A 10,875-nucleotide genomic window follows, 5' to 3' on the forward strand; every position below is an offset into this window, starting at 1 on the left:
CCATCTTCTTTTTTTGATCTTATATACTTTATTCTGATTCTTCTTTGTAGTTCCTTATTTATTATGTTTATAACCTGCTTTCACCCACTATAAGCCACTAAGATTTGCACAATTTTAATTATTCAGAGACTTCTAAGATGCTCAACATTCTCCAAGACACTGAAAATTTTAATCCTTCAAAGACGTTAATATTATATAACTCAAAGCCGTACAACCTCACCATGGTGCCTGTTTCAGTTGATGAAACAGGCACCAAATGGTTACTAGAATATTGGCATTAAAAATATGGGCCTCTGTTTCTGGAAGGAGTTTGGGATCTTTAAGGGAACTTTACTTTCTTTCTTTACGTTTAATTCAGCACCCAACCTATTGTGCATTTGTACTGTCTGTGCCAAACATGCACAATGATTTATGTGTAGGTTGTCCATACAAGGGCATGCTGCAATATGGGCAATTGATTTTCTTCATCCACTTGTATTTTCTTGTATGAATAGTTAGACCAAACTTTTGAATGACTTCATATTTCTGCTAGAAAGTTCTGCCAGTGTTCTAGGACCTATGCAGTCAGGATGATGCCATCTATAAACAGGAATATCTGCAGGACCTCATCATCCACAAGGAATCCATCTTTACTTGGACTCTCCTAGAACTTCTCTATCACTGGAAACAGACATCTTTTATAAACATAAATTTCCTTATTTAATGCCTTGCCTGATACTCATGGAATATGGTATTTTCTGTTTTTATATCTCTCGAGGACTTGAATGCTTTGGATGCATGTTGGAAGAAAGACTTTAAGATAATGTTCTGCTTTTTTTATTTTTAATAACCAACAAATAGTACTTAAACAGCAGAAAGAGTGTGATCTTGTATCCTTTATATCTTTTGGTCGATTATGTGAGTAAAGATATATTCTGCTGTGGAATATTATTTATGAAAGCCTGTCTGTTGCCTCTTGATGCCCTCATTGAAGATGACCTCAATATTTGCGTGGATTATTATCATAAAGATTTTATGTAACTAAGAAGGTGGGTGAATAGGCTAGTAACCAATGCTGGTTTTAAAACATGCTTTCTTTGAGAAAACAATTGGAAGGTGCTGGACATGGCAATAAATGAAGAACATCACAAAAACTAAACTAATTATATTTTATTAGACAGGAAATGATATGTTACTGATGTGGAAATCATTATAGAATCTACTACTGTTTGTGTCTAGTCAAAACACCTACTTGTTAGAACAGAGATCAAAATTAATCCAAATTTAGAATAACAGTAGTAAGAAAAATATATGGTGTGCAATTAAAAAAGAATGAGTTAAATGAGTTATTTATGTCAAAAAATGAGATCTGGATGAAAGAACTGACATAAATGTCAATTACAGTAATTTCATATAGAAGTTTAACCATTGTAAATCAAATGCCATAATGAGATCAAAGGAACCTAAAAAGTCCTTTAGTCAGCTAACACTTGACTTACTTGCTAGGCAGAGAGATATGGCAGCCAAGGGCAATGCAAGTTTAGAATATAAACTTGTTTGTATAATCTTATAGAGAAGGTTGGTGCAGGATTATGAGCAGGGTTGCCTCAATAAAACAGAGGGAAGTAATGGAAAGCTAAATCAGTTTAAAAAAGCCAAGCATAAGACCTCACTAACCAGTCACCCCGAAGGCATTTACAATTGAACCTAGAGGGAGAACAGAAAACAGGCAAAAGATTTGCAGCGATTTTTTTTTTTACAGTAAAACTTTTTCATCAACAGGAAAAGTAGAACTACTATACTTGGACTCCAGAATCACAGCTCTGAATGTGCTTGTAGAGGAGATGCAAATAGCAATAAAGAGAACAAAGTCAGGAAAGTCATTGGAATGGAAGGAAGCAAACATTTGTTAAGCATCTTCTATGTGCCAGGCACTTTACAACTTTTATTTCATTTGATCCTCTCAACAATCTTGGGAGGGAGGTGCTATTATTGTCTCTGCAATTGAGGAAACAGGCTAATAGAAATTAAGTGACTTGTTCAGGATAACACAGCTAGTCAGGGCTGTAATCATTGAACCACCCCTGACCTAAACCAAGTATACATGGAGGAGAATTGTGCCAGATTTGATAATTATGAGGCCACATGAAGGATGGATTCATAGGATACCTGAAGGAGGGTGGATGCCAAAGGTGTGACAAAAGAAATCTCAGATATTATTAAGTGACTTGCCTAATACCACATAGTTAATTTTGTTGTTCTTGTTATTGAAGCAATAGGGGTTAAGTGACTTGCCCAGGGTCACACAGTTAGTAAGTGTCTGAGGCCAAATTTGAACTCAGGTCCTCCTGACTTTGTAAGCGGACTAACTCCCTTAACCTAAGGGACAGTCTTAGGTTGTATTCTCAGGAGGGATTGAAGAGACCAGAGGCGAGGGAGAGAAATGACTTACAGTTTATTCTAAGAAGGCAGGGTACACGGGTGGCAACATCCAGGAGAAGAAAGCTGGCTCCTTATATACTTTTAAAGAGAGCATGATTCAGGCATGAATTCCTCATGCATGGGGAATGTGAACCAATGGAGGGCGGGGGGGCGAACCAGCCATGTCAGCTGCTGCTCATCAAGCGAGAAGTCTGGTGAGAGACGTCCTTGTGAGCCAGCAACTGGACTGTGGCCCTCAGCACCTCCTCATCTCCCACGGGCATTGAGCGGTCTCTGAACCAAGAGGCCCTGAGGCAGCTCCTGATTTTCTGTGAGACAGGAGGCACTTGGAACTCACACTGTGCTGTCCATGACTCCAGGGCTGGTGCTCTATATATTGCATTACCTAGCTGCCCCTCATAGTTAAAATTTTAAGTGATAGAGCACATAGCTCTGTTAGGTCTTCAGACTCCAAGTCTAGAACTCTTTCTTCTACCTTATGCTAGCTCTGCACCATGTTTCAGCCAAATGGGGATGGGAGCAGCCAACAATCCCTCAGCAACAACAACCCAGGCTCTGCAGACAGATAGGACCTGAGCTACTATTTTCTTCTACTATGCTTTCTTGCTGTACATGAAAGAGGTTACTACCCTCACAGACTTCTCCATTTACCTGACCCAAATCTTGCAAAACTACACCATCTGTGCTTGTGATGGTGATCATTTGAGTTTTCAGTGTTCTTGACATTCTATAATAAGTGATCAGTCAGCGTATTATGGACAAAATTACCAAATGTGTAATTCACAGCAGCCTGCAATCATGATGAAAGACCATTTGACCTATGTGTCACCCAAAGCTTTGCAGAAAGTATTGGATGAGTTCCAGAGCTAGAAAGCCTGCCAGCTCTGTGTCAATAGTCATGTTTTTGGATCTGACCTTTGTCCAGGAGTTACTAAATATCTCCTGGTCTCCATTAAATGCAAACCTAGCTGCACTGCAGATGTTTCTATTATCTCTCTGAAACATCTTCATCCTGGAAGATCGCTCTAGTCCAGGAACTGATACCTCAGTAGTACCCTCTGTCCTAGGGTCTTTCCCAGTGATTGAATGGCTCTTTTCAGAACCTCGATTCAAGGATGCCCAGGCCCCCAGGTCTTTGTTTCTCACTAGGATGCACTCTTGACTTCTCTACCATGAATTATATAAACCAGGTACAGCACCTTCATCTCCCCTGCCCTTCCATGACTTTTTATTTGTGGTCTTTCTCCATTAGAATGTAAGCTCCTTGAGAGTAAGCACTATCTTTCTTTTGCTTGTGTTTGTGTTTGCAAAGCATAGTAAAATGCCAGGTACATAGGAAGTCCTTAATAAATTGCTTGTTGACTGACTGATTATAGCTTTTGTATTATGCTTAGCATTCTATTCCCAATGCCAGTTACTAAAAAATAAAGACTCTAGTCTCCATCGTTATCCTTGGCAAGCAAACATACATTTAGAGTCCACAAACTCATTTGAATTTCCCATGTTACCACTCAAGACTGGGGAGAGTAACAACTCATTATCCATTAGCTTAGATACTCTTGTCTTATCTCTGTTTTTCATCATGGTCACTTTATTGCTCAATATTGAACTCCAAGCCTACCATTCAAGGTTCTCCATTAGGTTCCTTCTTCCTTCCATTATTATTTAAATTTGTCTCTCCTTTCTCTTTAGTAGACTCTCTACCCTAGCCAATTCAATCTCCTTATTGACTTCAACATGTGACTTGGTTGTTCTTTTCTTCTGCTTTTTGTTTGTTTCCATCAGAAATTCTCCCCTTGTTTCCAACCTCTTCTTTGTTATGTTGTGCTCCTTATTATTGGAAAGATCCAGCTGGGGGTGCATTTCTTCTAAGAAGCTTACCCTAAATAATTTTGGCTCCCTCTAACCCCTTCCTTGCTCACCACTTCTGTTTACCCTGTTACAAGATCCTACATTTATAAATATGATGCCTTGTCATTTAATACTGGTTATTCCTTTTATGTGGCTCCTCTCATCTTTAATCAGATAGCTAACTCCTTAAACTCAGAGATGAAGCATTCTACTTTTTCCTCTTACCATGCATGGTCAGGATACTCAGTGGATAGAGCACTGGGCCTGGACTCAGGAAGACCTGAATTCAAATTTGGCTTTAGATACTCACTAGCTACTTGACCCTGGGCAGGTCATTTAACCTCTGTTTGCCTTAATCTCCTGGAAAAGGAAATGACAAACCACTCCAGTATCTTCATGAAGGAAACCTCAAACAAGGTCATGAAGAATTGGACACGATTGAAGCAATAATAACAAAACTGTTGTGTACTATATCCTTAGAGAAGTCATTCTGCACCTCTGAATCTCAGAGTTCCTCATCTATAAAAGAAAGGGCTTAGACTAAATAAGCTCTAAGCTCTAAATTTATGATGCCATCCTGTGGGGATTCAAATGAGGTTGATATTTGACATTATGGATAAAGTATTGTTCTTGGAGTAAGGAAAATGGACATTTGAAGCCTGACTCAGATGCTTCCTAGTTGTGTGACCTTGAGAAAGTCATGAATCTCTTTTAGCTTCCTGTTTCTTTAACCATGAGTCTAACTATAGCACCCACTTCAGAGGGCTAGTGGAGGATCAGATGATATGTAAAGCACTTGGCAATCCTTAAATGCTAGATAAATGCTAGAGCTATTATTAAGAGAGAGAAAGAAAGGTTGCTTCACATTGGAAGGATCAAGGAAATCTGGTTCTTCAAGAAAGGCTAAAATAGCAATAGCCAGAGATACAGGTAGAAGGCATTTTAGCAGTGAACTTAGCTGACACACTGGATAGAGTGAAGGGCCTAGGGTTGGGAAAACCTGAGTTCAGATCTGGCCTCAGATTGGTATTATTTGTCCTTCTTTCTAGAAGACCATGACATCAGGGAAATGATGCCACGACTTGCAAGTGAAATGGATTAAAGTGAGGGAGGGCTGTGCAAAGTCACCAGCCTTACTTTCTTCTCCAGAGCCATCTGGGTCCAGTGGCAAGATATTGATCAGGATGCCTGGAGATGGCCCTAGATGCAGTGGGAGACCTTGGCCTTTTTAAGTTAAGGTATTTCCTACTTCTCACTATGACTGAGGCAACACCCATTCAGCGATTAAGGCTAGTTAAGAAATGAGACAAGGAATGGCCCCTTTTACCTAATAATAATAATTAAGAAAAATCTGTTTGGGAGGGGAAGACCCTCAGGGTTTCTGGCCAAAACAGAAACAATTGCTATTTACTTTCACTCTGAGCCAATCAGGGCCCAAACAATGACTAATAAGTGTTGCTTGGTCTGGGATTTATGGCTGGCCAATTCTTAAGAGCTAGAGTCAATTGGGTTTAAGATTTCTTTGTAGTCAGTAAACCCCAAGATATCTAGCCAGGTTTCAGTGATCAAAATTTATATTCCTTTGGCCAGAGCACCTGAAGGAAGGGTATAATACCCAAGGTGGACAGAAGGAAAGGGAAAAAGAAATGGAAAAAGGAAGGCAAGGGGGGAGGTGAAAGGGAAAAGGAAAGGGAAAGGGAAAGAAGGGAGGTGCTGAGTTGCCCAACTAGAAATGGCCAGTTGTATTGTTTGTCCTTTATTTGCAAAGCAGACCATAGCATCAGGAAGGTGATGCCATGATTTCAAGTGAATTGTATTTAAATGAAGGAGGGCTGTGCAAAATCACCAGCCTCACTTTCTCCTCCAGAGTCATCCAGGTCCAGTGGCAAGAGATAAATCAGTCTGTGAAAGAAGTAAACAAGCAAAGGTACAGAGGCAGAAAGGTGTACTATATGTTCAAGGGCCAGCTTGCAGTCTAATTTGGCTGGACTCTCTGTCACATGCACGTCAGATAATGATGAAAAGCTTAATTGTTGTGTGTGGCCTTAAATACCAGGGTGAGGAATCTGGATTGTATCTGTAGTCAGTGAGAAGTAACTGTAGGTTTTTGGTTATAGGAGTGACACGAATGAAAGGATAGAAATGTAGTGCAAGAAATTTTTAAAAACTCTTGTAGACATTAGATGCAATTCAATCCTTGATGGAGACATATATCCTGTTCAGTAGTTTTTCAGTTGCATCTAACTCTTTTTGACTCCATTTGGGATTTTCTTGGCAAAGATATTGGCGTGGTTTGCCATTTCCTTCTTCAGCTCAGTTTACAGATGAGGAAACCGAGGTAAATGGGGTTAAGTGACTTACCTGGGGTCACAGATGTAGAAAGTGTGTGAGGCCAGATTTGAACTCAGGAAGTCTTCCTGACTCCAGACTCAGCACTCTATTCAGTACATCACCTGTACTGTAGGTCATCTAATATATAGAATCATGTGAATCTTATACACAGAATCTTATGAATTTTCTCTTCTCTATATGACATATGATGAAAAAGGCCCCATTGGCATGTTGTTTTAGATGCTATTGAAGATCAGTGACAGGAATTTTTCATTCCCCATAATTGACTTGTTTAAAAGTTAATATTTATCCATTCCTAATGAGAACTCACTGACAGGATTGCTTCCAAACAACTCTAATGTGAAAGTAAATATTTTGATAAGAACTCTTTCTACTGACAGCTTCAACATAGGGCATCCAGGATAGGTTGGCAAGAAGTGACACATAATCTCAAATGAGGAGGCATCACTGTGCCCACTGTGGAGAGTGGCTGGTATGTATTTTAAGTGTGCTTGATTGAGGCAGCAGTTCCCTGAGGCCATCCTCCCATACCTTCCCTTGAACCGATTCTGCCATAAAGTCGTCTTTAAGCCTCAAAAATGGAATGATAGAGTATGAAATGCTTTAGGTCCCACTCACATACTTTGGATGACTGTGTGAACCCACTGGCTCCTGGTATTCATAGATGTTCAGAGTAAGTTCTTAGGGACACCAACCTGAATTTGATCCAGCCACGGGGGCAGATCTCCATTCCTTTTCATTCAATTTAATTTGATGTAAGAAACAAGTATTAAGGATTGTTGCCCAAGTCACTATATTAGATACAGATGACTCAAGGAAAAAAATGCAACAATAGCTATCCTCGAGGAGCTTCTGTTTTATTGGAGGAATACAACATGTACATAAGTAAATATAAACTAGATAAAAATGAATACAAAGTAATTTAAAGGAAGGACATAACCCACCTGAAAAAAACAAAAAACCAAAATGAGTTGGCACCTAAGCTATACTTGGAATAAAAATAGGGATTCTACCCAGGGTGGAAAGGAGTGTGTTCCAGGAATAGGGGCCCCTTATACAAAGGGACATATGAAAGATCTAATATTTTATATGGGGAATAGCTAGCCAGCCGATTTGACTGGAATGGAGGGGGCATTAAGGGGAATAATATGAAGTGACTGAAAAGGTAGGAGGGGGTTGCATTACACTGAAGGTTTTAAATGCCAGGCCAAAGAGTTTCTCCATAAAAACAATAGGGAGCCATTGAGGAGTTTTGAAGAGATGGGGTGACAGAGTCCCATTTATACTCATGTAGTATCAATTTTTTTGGGGGTAGGGCAATTGGGGTTAAGTGACTTGCCCAAAGTCACCTGGTTAGTAAGTGTCTGAAGCCATATTTGAACTCAGATCCTCCTGACTCCAGGGTCAGTGCTCTATTCACTGTGCCACCTAGCCAGCCACCCCTCATGTAGTATCAATTTGACAGCTGAGTGTATGTAGGCTCAGTTAATAGAGAGGAGAGATTAGAAACAGGAAGACAATTTGGGAGACTGTTGCAATAATCCAGGTAAGAGTTAGGCAGTTAATAAAACTTTTCAAAGTATTTATTATGTACCAGGTGTGACATTTTAAAAGTTTGAGAGACATAATTTCTAGGTAATTAGTCATTTTATTAGTAAAACTAGTATTTTAATAATAGAGGTCAGGGGCACTTTTAAAAAAATGGGAAAATAACCTTTATTTAGGATACAAAACAAACATGAATTTATGGGGTTTACTATCACGTCTATTCCTAAAAACTTCCAGACAAAATCCCTGCAACTCTAAAGCTTTCCAAACTGTTTCAACAGGAAATAGCTATTTGTGGTTTGGCAGTAGCAGTGACATAATGCACTATTTCAGAGTACAATTCATTTACTTACAACTCTAGTGAAAATGTTGCCCATGTTAATCTTTGATCCAGTTTCAATGGATATAGAAATATGCAATTTAAGGGGGTGGGTAGGTGGCTCAGTGAGTAAAGCACTAGCCCTGGAGTCAGAAGGACCCGAGTTCCCTTGGGCCTCAGACACTCAACACCCACACAAAGAAACTAGCCACGTAACTAACCTTGGGCAAGTTGCTTAAGCCCAATTGCCCTTCAAAAGGCAAAAAAAAAAAAAAAAAGTAATTTGAATTACATTCACATTCAATGCAAGTGTCAAGTATCTCCTCCACTCATAAAATCAGTAACCAACTATGCCTTTTTTATGGTGTTTAATAATAACCTTCTCCTTTTGAAAATAAAAATCAAGGGATCTCTGGCCTGAAGGAAAATTTCAGTGACTCACCAATATGCTGAATTAACATTTATTACAAATATCCCAAGAATGCTTGTGGGGGGACAAACATTGCATCTATGGCTACTTCAAACATGGACATGAATCCTTAACACGGATAGACCTTTGTCAAGGGAAGCCAAGGCAAAGTTTGCTGCTGTTTATAAAGGACCACTGCTTCTCCCCACTGTCCATGACTTCTAGAGATAAACCGTGCCTCAAATAATGCTTATTTACATTTTTTTACAGTTACCTGACACAGAAAAACAATCGCAAGCAATTTATTTTTGAGAATCACTTAACATGAAATTATACAAATAAAATTTGTATAAACACAAATCCATATTTGTCATAACACAGATGGCAAAGGAAAAAGCAAAAACAAGCAAGTTAAATGGGCTGCTATGTATAGTTGGACACAGTTGTCTCCCATTCATGAAAATGGTCTTTTATAAAATGGTCATCTCAGATCAATAGAAGACCACCCCCCATTCTATGTTGCCATCCCACAAGACAGGCTTCTATAGTATCTGCTCCTGTTTTCTCCATGTATTCCTTTCATCCATCACCAATGTTTTGGTGATTACCACCCCCTCGTCATGCTTTGCCATACGAGTGTTTGGGTTTTTTTTTTTTTTTGCTTTTTCTTTGGAGGGGGGAGGGCAGGGCAATTGGGGTTAAGTGACTTGCCCAAGGTCACATAGCTAGTAAGTATGTCAAGTGTCTGAGGTCAGATTTGAACTCAGGTCCTCCTGATTGCAGGGCTCTAGTCACTGCACCACCTATAAGAGTTTTGTTGACCGCTGTCATTTGCATATCCCTGTCCTCCTCCATAGTTCCCATAATTATACCCAGCATAATCATGTCTGCCATAGCCACTGTAGTTTTGATCACCCCCACAGGCACTATTTAATTTCCATATCTTTGATAACAATAGCTATTAACTCCTTAGTTTCAGTTTTGGCCCAGACCTCCCACCTCCTCCACCAGCTGCAGCCCCCCTCACTCCTTTCTGTGCTTACAGTGACTGCCCGCATATCTTGCATACCTTCGTCTGGGATTTAGCAACTTTGATTTCACACTTCCTAGAGCCAATCTGCTGATATCTGTTTTCTAATAATTTCTTTACTGGTTCTTCATCTGGATATGTGATAAAACAAAATCCTCTTCCTTCACTTTTTTTTTGTCCATAGGAAGTTCAATATTCTCAATCTCTCCAAACGCTCCAAAAATATATTTTGATTTGTTCTTCAGAGCGCCGACAAATATTCTGGAGGGTTCCTTTCCCTTTAAAGGCAGAGCCCTTTTGGGGTCTATCAACTTGTCACCCAGCTTGTATTCTTTAAGTTCCAATACTATGGACACTGGAAGCATCTTTGAAAAGCACAAATCCAAATCCCCTCGATCTTCCTTTGGAATCTGTTTTAATTGTGCAGTCTACAACCTCTCCAAAACGAGACGTATTCGGTAAGATCACGCCTGCTCGTATGGCAGCTTAGCCGTCCAGTAAACATTCTACTACGGTCATTCCGCTGCTTCCTGGCGTTGATTTTGGAGCCTTCGGGGAACTCCTCCTTATCTCCACACTTGTTCACAGGGGAGGGCAGGTGGTGAGGAGAGGGAGTAGCACCTGAGGGATTGTACAGAAGTCGAGTTTAAAATTATGGCAGAAGAGCTAGCTCAGTGGAACTCCTGAAGACCAAAGACCCCTCGTGGTGGTGGGCTCACAGTTTATAGACTCCTGGAAGAGTGGGTGTGACAACTAATGAGGAAACGAATGAGAAGTGGGCTCACTCCATGGCGGGGCTGAGAGAGTGACATCTTATCCCTCTTAGATACAGAGACCATCCCTACACACAGACCTCATCCCTACTCCCCTCTGTAGGCAATCTAGTCAAAGAATCAGTCCCCACCCAAACCTCAGTAGAAGGAAATGGGCTTCCTCACCTTAGAT

At 40.1% G+C, this 10,875-nt stretch overlaps 1 pseudogene; it reads right to left on the bottom strand.

Annotated features, from left to right (window-relative positions):
• Positions 1 to 9,479: 9,479 nt before the first annotated feature.
• The window catches only part of LOC138173474 (heterogeneous nuclear ribonucleoprotein D-like), a 5,011-nt pseudogene continuing 3,615 nt past the window's right edge, over positions 9,480 to 10,875 (bottom strand).

Source organism: Petaurus breviceps, unplaced genomic scaffold (assembly GCF_028583685.1).
Source record: "Petaurus breviceps papuanus isolate PSGF00001 unplaced genomic scaffold, PetGlider_PUasm1.0 582, whole genome shotgun sequence".
Taxonomy (NCBI): Eukaryota; Metazoa; Chordata; class Mammalia; order Diprotodontia; family Petauridae; genus Petaurus; species Petaurus breviceps.